At 41.3% G+C, this 13,331-nt stretch overlaps 1 non-coding gene across 1 annotated transcript; it reads left to right on the plus strand.

Annotated features, from left to right (window-relative positions):
- The first annotated feature begins 1,140 nt into the window (after positions 1-1,140).
- On the plus strand, positions 1,141-1,213 carry TRNAE-CUC (transfer RNA glutamic acid (anticodon CUC)). The gene has a single exon. It is a non-coding gene; the product is annotated as a tRNA-Glu (tRNA).
- The last annotated feature ends 12,118 nt before the right edge of the window (positions 1,214-13,331 follow it).

Raw genomic sequence — 13,331 nt, forward strand, 5'->3', positions numbered from 1 at the left:
TCACATAGACCTCTAATTGATGACTCTACCATCTGTATAGAATCTGTAGTAACTAAGAATGCATAGTTTGGACATGGGTCTCAGTGTGACTCTGTGATCAAGTCACAGAAAAAGCGATGGCCAGAAAAAGATCAAATTAATCCCCATAGTTTATGTTGCACAGTCTCCGACCAGTTGAGAATGTTTCCTCGGCCATGGCTTAATGAACCTTAGTTTAATGATTCCACTGGAGAAGCTTCTACAACAACATGATAACAACAGGACCACAAACCTTTACCTAACAATTGCCCTTTGCAGGCATGTTCTGGTCAAGTTTCTCAAGCAAGCAAGGAAACAACAACCATAAAAATGATCTGTATGCATGTGTATGAACTTGGCTTCTGCCTTGTGTCCACATTTCTCTAGCTCAGGTTGTGTTCAGGGTACAGGTGCAAAGGCCCTGTATTTCCAGGAGGCTCCCATGTGGTACGTCTGCAGTGATTCAGACTGGGGATTGTGGTCTGCTTGATTTGGCCCCGTTGGTCAGGTCACCATGTGGATCTCTGACACATGATGATCACAGAGGTTTGAGCATCTTCACAAGTATCCGCAGGTGTGTGACACCTGCTAGTTTGAAGAAATGGAGCAGAGGCAGCTGATTGCCTCTTGCAATCTGTGCAGCAAGGCAGGGTTATTTAGAAAATCCACCTCGATCCATCCATCTGATGCAGAGCTCATAGAGGTAGAGAAATGAAAACAAAGAAACCTGCATTAGTGTGGGACCCCAACAAAATGTGTATGGGGGTGCTCCTATGACCAGACTCCAGCGCAAGTGAGGGTCTTCACTATTGTGTCAACCTATGTTTATCTGTGGGACATGGATTCCTCTCACAGTTGTGTTTTTTCTTAAGAACATTCCTAAAAAAAAAGAACATTCCTGCTTTTCTCCTTTAAAAGGGAACTTATTTATCGTAGTAGAAAAGTAGGAGATATATCTAAATTATAAAGTAGAAAACAACAGTTCCTAATAGAACATCTCTTTGGAAATAACTTCTGTTAATATTTGGTGCATTTCATGGAAACTTTTTCCCAACGTGGGCATGTGCGTGTGTGTGTGTGTTTGTGTGTATTGCAAAATTAAGATTAAATATGTATAGAGGTGCCTGGCTGGTTCAGTTGGTAGAGCACAAGACTCTCAATCTCAGGGTTGTGAGTTCAAGCCCCACGTTGGGCACGGAGCCTACTTTAAAAAAAAGATTAAATATGTACAATTTTCTATCCCGTCTTCACTCAACATTAAATTTTTACCATCTCATTAAAGTTTAATTTGAATGCATAATGTTCTCTAGTAAAGAGACGCTGTGTAAGTGCTATGGAGTCAAACAGATCCCAATTCTGGTCCTGATTCCCTCAGCATCTGGGTCTGTCAATGGGCAAATGACCTCAGTTTCACCATTTGTAAAATGGGGATAATATCAGCTACTTCATGTGGCTTCTGAAAGGATTAAATAGGGTAATATTCACAAATCCCTGACATAGTCTGCAGATAATAAGTGTGAAATATCCGTCAGCTAGTCTGATTCATCGCTCTGTTGTTGGAAATGGAGTCAGTGCTCAATGTTTTTGCTCTTTATCGTGTTGCCATGTTTGCCTCCATCCCAAATGATTTCCTTCGGTTAAATTTCTAGCCGTGGAATAAAGGGCAGAAACATTTTAAAGGCTTAATTTGAATGCGTTTCTAGATCAGTTGTATCTAATTGCACCCACACTGATGTTGCCTACGCTGGTCATTTGGCTCCACCCTTGAGAGCATTATATACTATCTTTTGTAACTGTGCTAATGTAATAGGCAAATAATGATACTTCATATAAATATGAATTTTGTTGGTTGCCTAGTGGCATTTAATATTTTTCATACATTTATCTTCCTTTGTGAATTTTCTGCCCATCAATCAATACCTATTATCATGTGCCACTTTTGTGCCAGACACTGCCAGATGTGTCACAGGGACACATTTGTGTCCAAACAGACATGATCCAAGCTCTGATAACACAGCATTTGCTGAAGGTGCTCCTCTCGGCAGGCACTGGACTACATGCTTACCTTGAGGATAATGTGAAGCACTCTGCATTTTTCTGGTTAATAATTAGCCTCCTCTGGCTAATCCAAAGTCTGTTCGGCCACTTCCTTATTTCGGCCACGTTCTTCAGAATTGAAGATGCTATGTTCATCTATTCTGGATAAGTACACTGCTGTGGTATGAATGTAAATTTCATACACACACATGAAACAGACGTGGGTGGATGGACTCACTACAGAAGGCATCGAGAAGAGACGTGTGGTGATGGGTTAATAATATTTGGCTGGCCAGAAGAAGCTGAAGAATATGTAAACGATATAAACCACACTAAACAATTTTAGAACGTGTAAAGCTGGTACACTTGATCAATTTAAGGTGGCGTGCTTTGAATCTTCAGGTTGAAGAGCCTGTCCTGCATTTGGCAACTCAAGTAGAGGCACTCTGTGGGAGCCACCCACTGACCTGCACACCCACTGTCCAGTTGTATCCTAGATTAGAAGATCAGCTTCAGTTGACAACTGTACGGTGGCAGCTGTCTTGCCTTTGGAGGTGCACTAGAACAGTCCAATGGTAGGTACAGGTGAGGAAGTTTCTCCTTACTTTCAGTGGTAGGGTAGGAGTCCCCAGCATCGTTTGACACTTTCAGAGAGTTGTCGTTCCCAGGGATGTTTATATCCCCCTCTGGTGCACTGTCACCTTCTAATTTAGCAGGATATTATTTATTGCCCTCTGCCTATGGTCATTCTGCCAACTTGTATTTTCATCACAATCCACAGCATTCAAAGAATTCTCACATATATTATCACAATGATTCTGAGAGGTGTCAAAAGCTGGCTCCCCAAATATCACCAACACATGATAAGACAAAGCTGACCTTTTCGCTTTGGCACTCTCTCAGAGGGATGAGGGTAAGGTCAGAGTTCATTGAGAATTGGAAGTTTGGCTTAAGGCACATCTTTCAATGCGGGAGGCTCAGTGAGGAGTGGGTGAGCCTCACCATATACATCTCGGACTGGTGAAAATAGCAAGATGAGGATTTTGAGGTGAGGGATTCAAAGACTATGAGGGTGCAGATCGTCTGTCGATGCTTTCCATTGAAAAGTCCATGGTTCCACTGGCAAGGTCCTATAATAAACAATCAAACCATTTACTTGGGCAGGGCAGTCCTGGAGAGACAAAGTAATACTGATGAAGACAGTGGAATAGTAAAGTCATGTTAGCATAGCCAGGAAGGTGTGGTTTGGGTTCTCAGTGTCCAGGCTGAATGTGGGGTAGACTATTTTGACTCTTAGAGGAAAAATACTCACATATCCATTTTATAGGTGAGGAAACATGAGGCTCAGGAAGACCAAGTGGCTTCCCAGGGTCATGCATCTAATTAGCTGTGGAGCGAGAACTAGCCCTGTGCTTTTTTCCATCTTGTCCATTAAGCACTGTCCCTCAAGCTGTTCATCTTGCCCTTTGTCTCAAGTCTCTCTGGGCATTGATCAGTTGCTATAGCAAAAGGAAGTTTCAAATTGATTTTAGGGTTTAAGTCACGCAGTCTTACTTGAACAAATGATAAAATGCTTTTCTGAGAATGGGTGCGTCCAATGAGTCTAAATGCACTCCGCTCTCCGTGTTTCAAAGATAATTCATGGATAAAGAATAGCGAATTGTGTCCTTACTAGAAATTTGATGTGACATATTAATCATTAACATGGCACCGGTGGCTGTAGCAATCGTATGCAGGAGGCAGAAATCTTGTATTATTTCTTCGTAGGGTGTCTTTAAGTGGGAGCGAAGGAAGGAGAGAAAGAGGGAAGCATTCAGAGTGGGTCCCATTCTCTCTCTTACTATGTACATTGAGTTCCTTCAGTTAATTTCACCTCCCTGGCTCCTCTGTCCTCCCAACCCTCACCCACGTCACCCTCACCTCCTATGTGGTTCAGCTGCTTCTGTGTATATATTCCACGAAGGCAAAATGTCCCCAAAGGAAAATGACTAGGGAGAGAGATACGATACAGTGCTAAGGGAAAGCTCAGTAGCAGGAATTCAAGTCTTGGTGGGGTAAATGAGACACAGATTGTCTTTTTGTATATCCACTAAAATGGAAGATTCATATGTGCAGCAGTAAAATCACTTACAGATTGGATCACCAGGGCTAAAAGCATTCAATGGGCACTTGAAAACATTTGTTGAAAGAACGAATGTACCAACAAGTGGCCACTTATGACCATTTTGCTTCTGAGCAAAAATCATGATGCAATTCGAGATGACATGGTTTTTTTTGAACTCTGGTTCTGGACACGACAGTGAGGATTTATCCTAATGTCAATGGTGTGTGAGTCAGATCACAGGTAGGCAGACAGTGTTAGGGTTTGATGGTATGTTTGCCTGCTGCTGCTGCCAGGTCCTTATCCAGGTGTGGAGATGGGATGAGAGAGACAGATGCTCAGAGGAGAGGAATGGTGGATGAGCCCTAGACTGAATACTTTAGCTAAGGCTGGGGGGACATGCGTAAAGAGGTGGGGTGACATCAGGGAATCAGAGCTAGTTGGATTGGAAACCGAATGGATTTTTGATAGGTTAGCTGGTTCTAAGGTTTTCTGTGAATCATGCTCTAATGTTATTCTCCATGAAATAACTTAGAAGAAATCCCTGAAATCCCAGAGAAGACTCAAGCACCAGGGCTCTTCCAACAGCAGATCATATCTGGAGAGGGGACTTTGGCTCTTGGGAAAGTGTGTGATTAACTAATTATGGTAGAACATTTTGAACTATTTTCTGTAATTTTTACAACTCAAACTGGGTTGGCTGGTAGACAAATTTCTCACTAGAGGGAAGAAAGATCCTAACCCTTCAAGCCATAGGAAGCTCAGTGGTAAGCACAGGACAGCCAAAGCTTCTTGTTTTAAAAACTCATCTGAAGATGCTTATAGAAATACTGTAGATCTCATAAAAAATGATTAGCCCCTCAAGTGATCTAACATATTTTAAAATTTCACAAATAGGATGTTATCTATTTTAATATATGTCCTTTGATACCCTTACCTGTATATATATGTTGTACTAAAGACCATTGCTCTTACTGTCTGCTGCTACACAAAACAATTTTCCAGTTGATTGTAAATTCTATTTATCTGTTCAATTAATTATTTATTAATTTAAGGGCACATCACTCAGAGCGTTAGTAAGTGAAAGTATCTGTTGAGTCTAGTTAATTTGAATAGTTATGGGGCACCAAATTAAATATGAAATGCAAATATACGCAAAATACAAATACATGAACAAACTGATAAAATTGCTAATTGCTCTGCCTTTTTATAGAAGCTTCTGTGTGGCAAGCACATGGAAGAAAAGATTGCTCCTAGCTATACCATTTCTTTGTCTCTGGCTTGATGCAAGCAAATTAGGGATATAATCTGTCACATATACACAGGAAAAGTTGAATTTGGGGATGAGTCGTTTTTTTTTTTAACCAGTCTCTCTTATATTGTGTTTATGTATAATTAAAAAGCAAACTCTATTCACTTCCTTTGTAAAAACAGAGTCTCAAAATTGGCAGGATAATGGAAGGGACACTAGAATAGCATGAATTAAAACCACTATTTGGTGGTCATGATGTCTTCTGGGGCAAAGTAGACAAGGCAATGCCAAATGAGTCTTTGGTTAGGGTGTTTCAACATAACTTGAGCACAAACAAAAATTGGATCAACTTAGAATGAGGTTTTTGGTTGTGGGTTCCAGACCCTTAACTGTGACCTTTTCTGTTTTTCCCTTTTATCAGATGTTTGAATGTTAGATGATGACATGGATTAGGAAACAAAAAGCAAGAAGAGTAAAATTAACAGAGACAAATGTAAATTTCTCATTAAGTGTTCATACTTTACTTCCATGGGTATAAAATGGAGGAGGTCTCAGAAGTTCTTATGAAAAGGGCCAAGCAGATTTAATTGGCTTCAAGTTTAATACGAGCCAGTAGGTCCAGGAAGCTGTCCAAAATCTCTGGTTCCTTTGGCTGTGTAAGTTAATGAAGGAGCAAGATCCTGTTTGCCCTCCTCCCTTCAATCTACATCTGGGGAGGAGGAGTATTGTTTGGATTCATCAGATTCTGGGACATGATTATGCCATATTTCCAGGGGGCACAGTCACTATGTGTTAACACCTCAGCACTAGGGTGTGGCCTTCTTGCTCCTCTCTGCTAGAGTCAAGGGGTCAGGGCTACCCCTTCTGGGAGACTCTCTTCCTTTCTCCTTGTTCTCTGCCATCCATATGGCAAAAGTGATAAGCTGACGCAGTGCCTACTGCCTTGGAGCCTAGCCAACCAACTAGCTCATTTTTCCTTTTTCTTTACATAGCACTGGGGCATGGCAGGATCCAAAACTTGGGTGCAGGTGAAACATTAGGAGGCCTCACTCACAACCTGCTTTGGGCTAAAGGTGTTTAGGCTAAGTAACATAGGATTAGTTTGCATGCCACAAGGGCACATATTCCATATGGCCCATGTGCCACATGGCCCAGTCTAAACATGGCCCAGAATATCTTTTGGGGCACCTGGGTTCTAAGTCCAGAAAGTGCTAAGGATTTAATTTTTTCCTCTCTCTCTCTCTCTCTCTGTATGTGTGTGTGTGTCTTTCACGAATCTTTCAAGGGAGGATGGCAGTGTCTAGAGTGGGATATACACATTTTTTTCCTTCTCTGATTATAATATCTTTCAGGAACACAACACCCTAACCCCTCCACTGTCTCTAGCAGCTGGATTAAGAGGACAGTGGAGGGGTTAATATGTCTCTACACCCCAGATAGATGTTTCTGACTCTACACTGATATATCCCTATTGAGTGTCCTATAGGCATCTCAAAAATGTATTTTCAAAATCTGACTTACCTTTTTGCAACCTCTTCTCCTGGTTCCCTGCCACTACCATTAATTTGCAAATGTACTTCTGTGGCTATTGGATCATTTCTTGGTTCATTGAAGATATCACCACTTACCTTGTTGCCTGACTCCTTGACCCCCACCAAATTTAAAAACAAAAAAAAAAAGGCTTTTGAACATGTGTACCCGTGCCTTCATCTACTTTACCTTCACTATCTGTCACTTGGATTATTTTAAGTCACGACCTACGTTTTCATTCCTGTTACAATGCTTGGCACATAGTTCATGACTGTGGAAAATAAAGTTTTTCTGTTTATCTTCAAACATTTAATGGAACATGATATTTGAGAGACAATACACTTATTTTGGTTTGCTCCAGATGTGAGGGAGGTAAACTTTTGTTAATATAAGATAGAACTTAAAACAGAATGACTCCAGCTATGGACTAAACTATTTCATAATACTTTGAGCTCTTCATTATGGAAACTCTTCAGGGAGAAGCAGGGTAGGTAGACATCAATGTGGTGTGCTGTGGAAAGGGTTTAATTTTAGAGGTTTGTGTAAAATCCAAAGTGTGAATAGTATTTGTTCTGATTTATAGAATTAGAGATAAGTGTAATTTTCTTCTTACTACTTTTCTGTATTTTAAAGATTTTCCAAAATAGAGAGGTATTACTTTTATAATCAGAAAAAAATATCTATCATGAGTAAGTACAAAAACTTTTTTTTATTTTTAGTTTTTTTTATAGGAGTTCAATTTGCCAACATATAGCATATCACCCAGAGCACAAAAACTTTCAAAAAGAATGTTTGATCTTTTTCAAATATGAGGATAACCTTTTGTTATGGGTATCAAAGAGATGTTGTTGTGGTATATATGTCACTTATTAGTGTGTTCTTAGTTTGGCTGCCTGTAGCAGAAAATCAAATAATCTAGAAGTGTGGTTCTCTTTTTTTAAAAAAAGATTTATTTTATTTATTTATTTTAAAGAGAGAGTGAGAGCATGAGTGGGGGGGGGGGAAGTTCAGAGGGAGAGAGAATCCCAAGTAGACTCCCTGCTGAACATGGAGCCTGACGCTCAGTCCCATAACCCTGAGATCATGACCTGAGCTGAAATCAAGAGTAAAACATTTTTTTTTAAGAGTAAGACATTTAACTAACTGAGCCACTCAGAAGCCCTTGGTTCTCTTTTTAAAATTAAGTTTTTAACTTTAATTCCAGTATAGCTAATACACAGTGTTATATCAATTTCAAGTGTACAATAGAGTGATTCAATAATTCGTTACTTGTTCACACTTATTAGTGCTCATAATGATAAGTGTACTCTTTCATCCCCATTACCTAGTTGTCTTTTATGTAAAAGCAGTTACGATGTAGGCAGCCAGATGTGCTATGGTGGTTTCATGGTGTTGGGTACCAGCACCTCTTCCTCTTGTTCAGCTGTGTGTGGCTTCAATTCCCAAGGTCACCTCATGGTCCAAAGTGGCTGCTGAATATCAGCATTACATGTGTGTTCTGAATAGTAGGAAAGAGGAAGGAGAAATAAATGGGCCTGCCTCCCTCATTTTAAAGATCTTTCAATAAATACCGTACAACACTTATGTGTAAATTTCATTAGTGAGAACTTAGCCATAAGGCCATACCTAGCTGCAAGGAATTCTGGGCAAGAAAATCAGGCTGTGTTTTTTAATGAAGAAGAAGAGAATGGATATTGGGAAGCTAATAGCTCTCTCTGTTACACCAAATGACTAAGGGCAATCGTTTTCTAAAATGTCACTGGCTACAGCTTCTTTACTGATCATTTCAAGAATGTTCTGTTGGCCTCCATTTGTTTAGATCAGTCAACAATCATTTACTAAAAACTTTATTTGCCTCATTCTTTTTTCATTTGTAAAATGGATCTGTACCTTCCCCATGGGATTGTAGTAAGCAGTGATTAAGATGATATGTGTAAAGCCCTCGGAACAGCATCTTGGAACAGATCTATCTATATTTTATTTTAAAAAAAAATTTTTATAAGATTTTATTTATTTATTTATTTATTTATTTATTTATTTATTTATTTATTTATTATTTGAGAGAGAGAGAGAGATAGAGATAGAGCACAAGCAGGGTGAAGGGCAGATGGAGAAACAAACTTCCTGCTGAGCAGAGAGCCTGATGTGAGGCCTGATTCCAGGACTCTAGGATCATGACCTGAGCTGAAGGACAGACGCTTAACTGACTGAACCATGCAGGTGCCCCCTATTTGCATTTTAAATGTATATACTACCGAAAGCAATCTACAGATTTTTAAAAAAGATTTTATTTATTTACTTGGAGAGAGAGAGAGAGAGAAGGGGCAGAGGCAGAGGGAGAGAGAGAATCTCAAGCAGACTCCGGCTGAGCATGGAGTCATGTGCAGGGCTCCATCACACGACCCTGAGATCATGACTTGAGCCCAAATCAAGAGTCAGTCACTTAACCAACTGAGCCACCCAGGAGCCTCATATCTTTCTAATTTTTAAAAGTTCTATGGGAGAGGCCACAGGCTCCCCCCCATTTCCTTTTATGTCCAATTGCGAAACTATTGAATTGAAGTTTCATTATTTTGAATTAAAGGCAAAAACTCATAAGTTAAAGTAAGATTTTTTTTCTTAATTTAAGAATATGCTACCTACTAAAAAAATCGCATCAGTTGAGTGAACAACAACATAGGTATGGGTAAGAATGGAAAACCTATTAGAACAGATATTGCCTGCTTTTTTTTTTTTTTTTGAGAAGGGAAGTCTTTCCTAGCATTGCATTCTATTTTATGCAGTACATTTGCTAAGAGAATTCAAAAGAAGAGACTGGGCCCATTGTCCTTCATTCCTACAGTATTGAAGGCCCAATTTCATCTTTTGAGGCTCTTAAGGAGCATACTACATAAAAAGGAATGGACTGCTTGCTATTCAACCATAGCTGGAATAGCAATACCAATCATTATACTGTTATCTATTTGAAAAATGTGGATTTTACTTGGAGATGGTATTTATTGAAGCTTGCAAGAAATCCATTTTCTGTCTACCTGGCAAGAGCAATTTGAAATGGAAAATTCAAGCTCAGAGATCAGTTGAAATTTGACCTTCTCTATATAGCCTGGATTTTGGTATGATGATGTATGCAGGGGTGGGGGTGAGGGGTGTCCATTGGCTCCGAATCCTGTGCTGGGTTCGTCTCCTGCTGTACAATAGGGCAATCTAAGAGAACCCTTCTCCAGCTGTATTAAAATGGGGGAGGGCGTGGGATGCTGGGCTGATGCACTTAAAATGCACTTTGAAGCCTCATGGAAATTTTGCAAAAGACTTTCTGTAGCAATAATTCTATTGATGGAGTCAATGAGAGTTTTGTCTGTGGAAGAACTGCAGGATAGGACCCCAAGTCACATGCTTTCAAAATTATTCTCCCTTTGTTGGATATCACAAAGGATATTTTCCCATGAAAACAAGATCTTTTGTTTCTTATGAATTCATTCTAATTTTGAAGCCGGCTGACAGGGTTACTGCATGCTCTTCTCGAACTGGCAGGTGGCCCGAGGGAGCTGGTGAAATGGGCTCCATCCTCTATTAAGGCTTTTCCTGGTCGTAATGTCATTCACTTCTCATCTAAAACCATAGTCCTTGATGTTCACATCCAAAGAAGATAACAGTGAGGTCATGGATAGTGATTTGTTCCTCTTTGGATTTTAAAGGCAGCGGGCAAGATACCTCTGCCTTCCTGGTTTCCCTACCTTTTTTGTAAATGCGTACGCCTGGCAAAAACAAAACACAACATAACACAGCACAACAATGCATAGAAAACACAGACAGGTAGTGAAAGTTTGGACAAGTCAGAGCATCCATTTTCAAAGGCACTTATTAAACTGCATGTGTGAAGGTCCGTGCAGAAAATAAAGCAGCTACGGTTCCTCGTCCTGAGGACTCACGCTTGATCCAGCCTGTGTGCGGTGGGAAAACATTTAACAACGGTTTGGCAAACATTTATGTAAACGATCTGTAGATCAGTGCTAACTACTGAGGATTCAAGACAGGGAGGGCCTAGGCTGGGCCCTCGAGAAAGCCCTGCAGAAAATGCTGTGTAATATGTGGCAGGACTACAGCGGAGAGATGAATTTGAAAGTGCTACAGGAACTCAGATGAAAGGGAATTCAGCATATGCACGCAGGAGACTGCAGTCAAAAGTTCACAACAGAGTAAGCTGATAGAGGAGAGATATATTTTGAAATTTCCTATGTAACCTTATTGTGGACAGCCATGGCTGGGCCTTTGCACTGAATTCTTTAGTAAGCTCGATGATATGGGGAGAAATGGTGGGAGGAGGCAGTGCTGTGTTACAAGATGGGGGTGCAGCGGCTGGACACGTCTAAAGAGTACTAGTAAGTCCACTCCACGGACTGTGTCTACGCACATGCGCACACACGGCCTTGCCACCCCCAAGCCTCTGGAGATCTGCGGAGCAAGGGAAGTGGAATGAAGGAGGCTCAGCCATTCATTTTGTATCTTTGATCTCGATGACATGGATTGTACGTTTTGTGTGCTGACTCCTTACTGGGCACAAGTTATTCTTTCCATCAATCTTGAAATGTGCACTGGCCTTTGACACCCAAAACAGCTTATCTAGGGTGGCTTTTAGGGAATGGGGTAGGACAAGATATGAATGGATGGTAGAGATGTCTTGGGAATGTCCTACATGGACAATACATGGTGTCACTTTGGGAATGAGAAAAGAGGACTTTGCAGCAGGTGGGATGTGAGTTTTTGGGTTGGTTGTTTGAAGGAGAGATTGTGTCCCTTTCTGGTGGAGGTGAGGAAGGAACCCCTGGTTAACAGGAATGAGTGGGGGAAGGGGAAGAAAGTGTTCTTGACCCAAGCAGGGAGGTCAGGTGGAGTGCAGTTAAAGGTGGCAGGAGCATTTGCACTGTCCTGGAGCCTGGTCTGACTGCAGGTTTTGCAAAGACAAGGGTGCAGTATTGAGAAAGAAGGCAAAAGGGTGCCGAGCTGAGCCCAGATGCAGTGGTGTGATGATCATCATCTTGAACCAGAAATGGGGACACATGGTCTGATGGGAGACCGTATCCAAAGAGGCACAGAAAAGAAGCCAGCAGAGGTGCCAGGTGACACAGTCAGTTAAGCTACCGACTCGTGATTTCAGCTCAGGGTGGTGGGATCCAGCCCCATGATGGGCTCCTCGCTCAGTCTGGAGACTGTGTGGGATTCTCTCTCTCCCTCCCCCTCTGCTCCCTGACACTTGCAGGTGCACGCTCTCACTCTCTCAAATAAATAAATAAATAAATCTTAAGGGGAAAAAAAGAAACAGGTGGCATAGGCAGGGCATGTGATTTTAATAATGATGGTAATGAAATAACCAGAGAGGGATTGTATTAAAAATCAGGCTTCTCGTGAAGTCTGGATTGCGGAGAGAGAAAAGCACTGCTTTATATCCATCAAGCAGCATCTACATGAGATGTTCAAGGTCTTTGGATTGTGTTAGCTGCTGCTTATCATGCGGCTTCATCAGACTTCAGAAGGCCTTGGTCACACACTAACCTAAAAATACACAAAAGCCAAATTCAGTGATTGGTGTGGGGGGGCGGTGGGAAAGAAGCTTTTCTTTTTCACGAGAGCGTTGTTTTGAAGAGGGTGTTAATGAACTCAAATGGGTCTCACACAGCCACTCAGTATAAAGGGGCTTCCACCTGGAGGTCAGCCCTGAGCAGGATCTTTAAGAATTCTCTTTCTGTATTCCCGTTCCATCCCTCTTCCTGACCCTAACTCTAAACATTTTTAAGAAAAGCCCTTAGAAAAAGAGAAAAACAGCCGGGGAGGAGGAGGGTAGGGAAGGAGGGGGAAGCCCGCCTTGGATGTTCTTTGTTGAAGCTACAGGCACTAAATGAGCCAAGGCCACACGGAAAGAGCGCTTGCTTGCTCAAGTACCTGAGGACTTCGCTCCAGACCACCATTTCTTTAAAAGTCTCCTTGACCTGACCGTAATGGGTCTCCTTTCTATTAGATGATATACAGCTGTACCGAAACCTCATTTTGTAGCTTGACAGAGGCTGGCAGTTGCATTTTCCTAATTCCGGCTGCTTGGATCTGTATCAACATAATGGACTAAAATGGGTTTCATAAAAAAAAAAAACAAAACAGAATGCTGCAGACTTATGGCCAAAATTTCACTGGGCTAAATCGACCCTAATTCCTTATGATATCCCCACCGAGGGCAAAGTGGGACCCTCTATGGCCTAGATGCCAAAGAGGCAAAGGACAGCCGACCTTTCATGCATCTAAGTGGTGGTTGTTACAAAAGAGGCCCTCGGTGTTTGACCCACTGGAGACGTTGTTCTCAGGTGCCTTTTTAGACTTATGATCTTGCAAACCACTGCAAGTCAC

The sequence above is a fragment of the Nyctereutes procyonoides genome, unplaced genomic scaffold (genome assembly GCF_905146905.1).
Source record: "Nyctereutes procyonoides isolate TBG_1078 unplaced genomic scaffold, NYPRO_anot_genome, whole genome shotgun sequence".
Classification (NCBI taxonomy): Eukaryota; Metazoa; Chordata; class Mammalia; order Carnivora; family Canidae; genus Nyctereutes; species Nyctereutes procyonoides.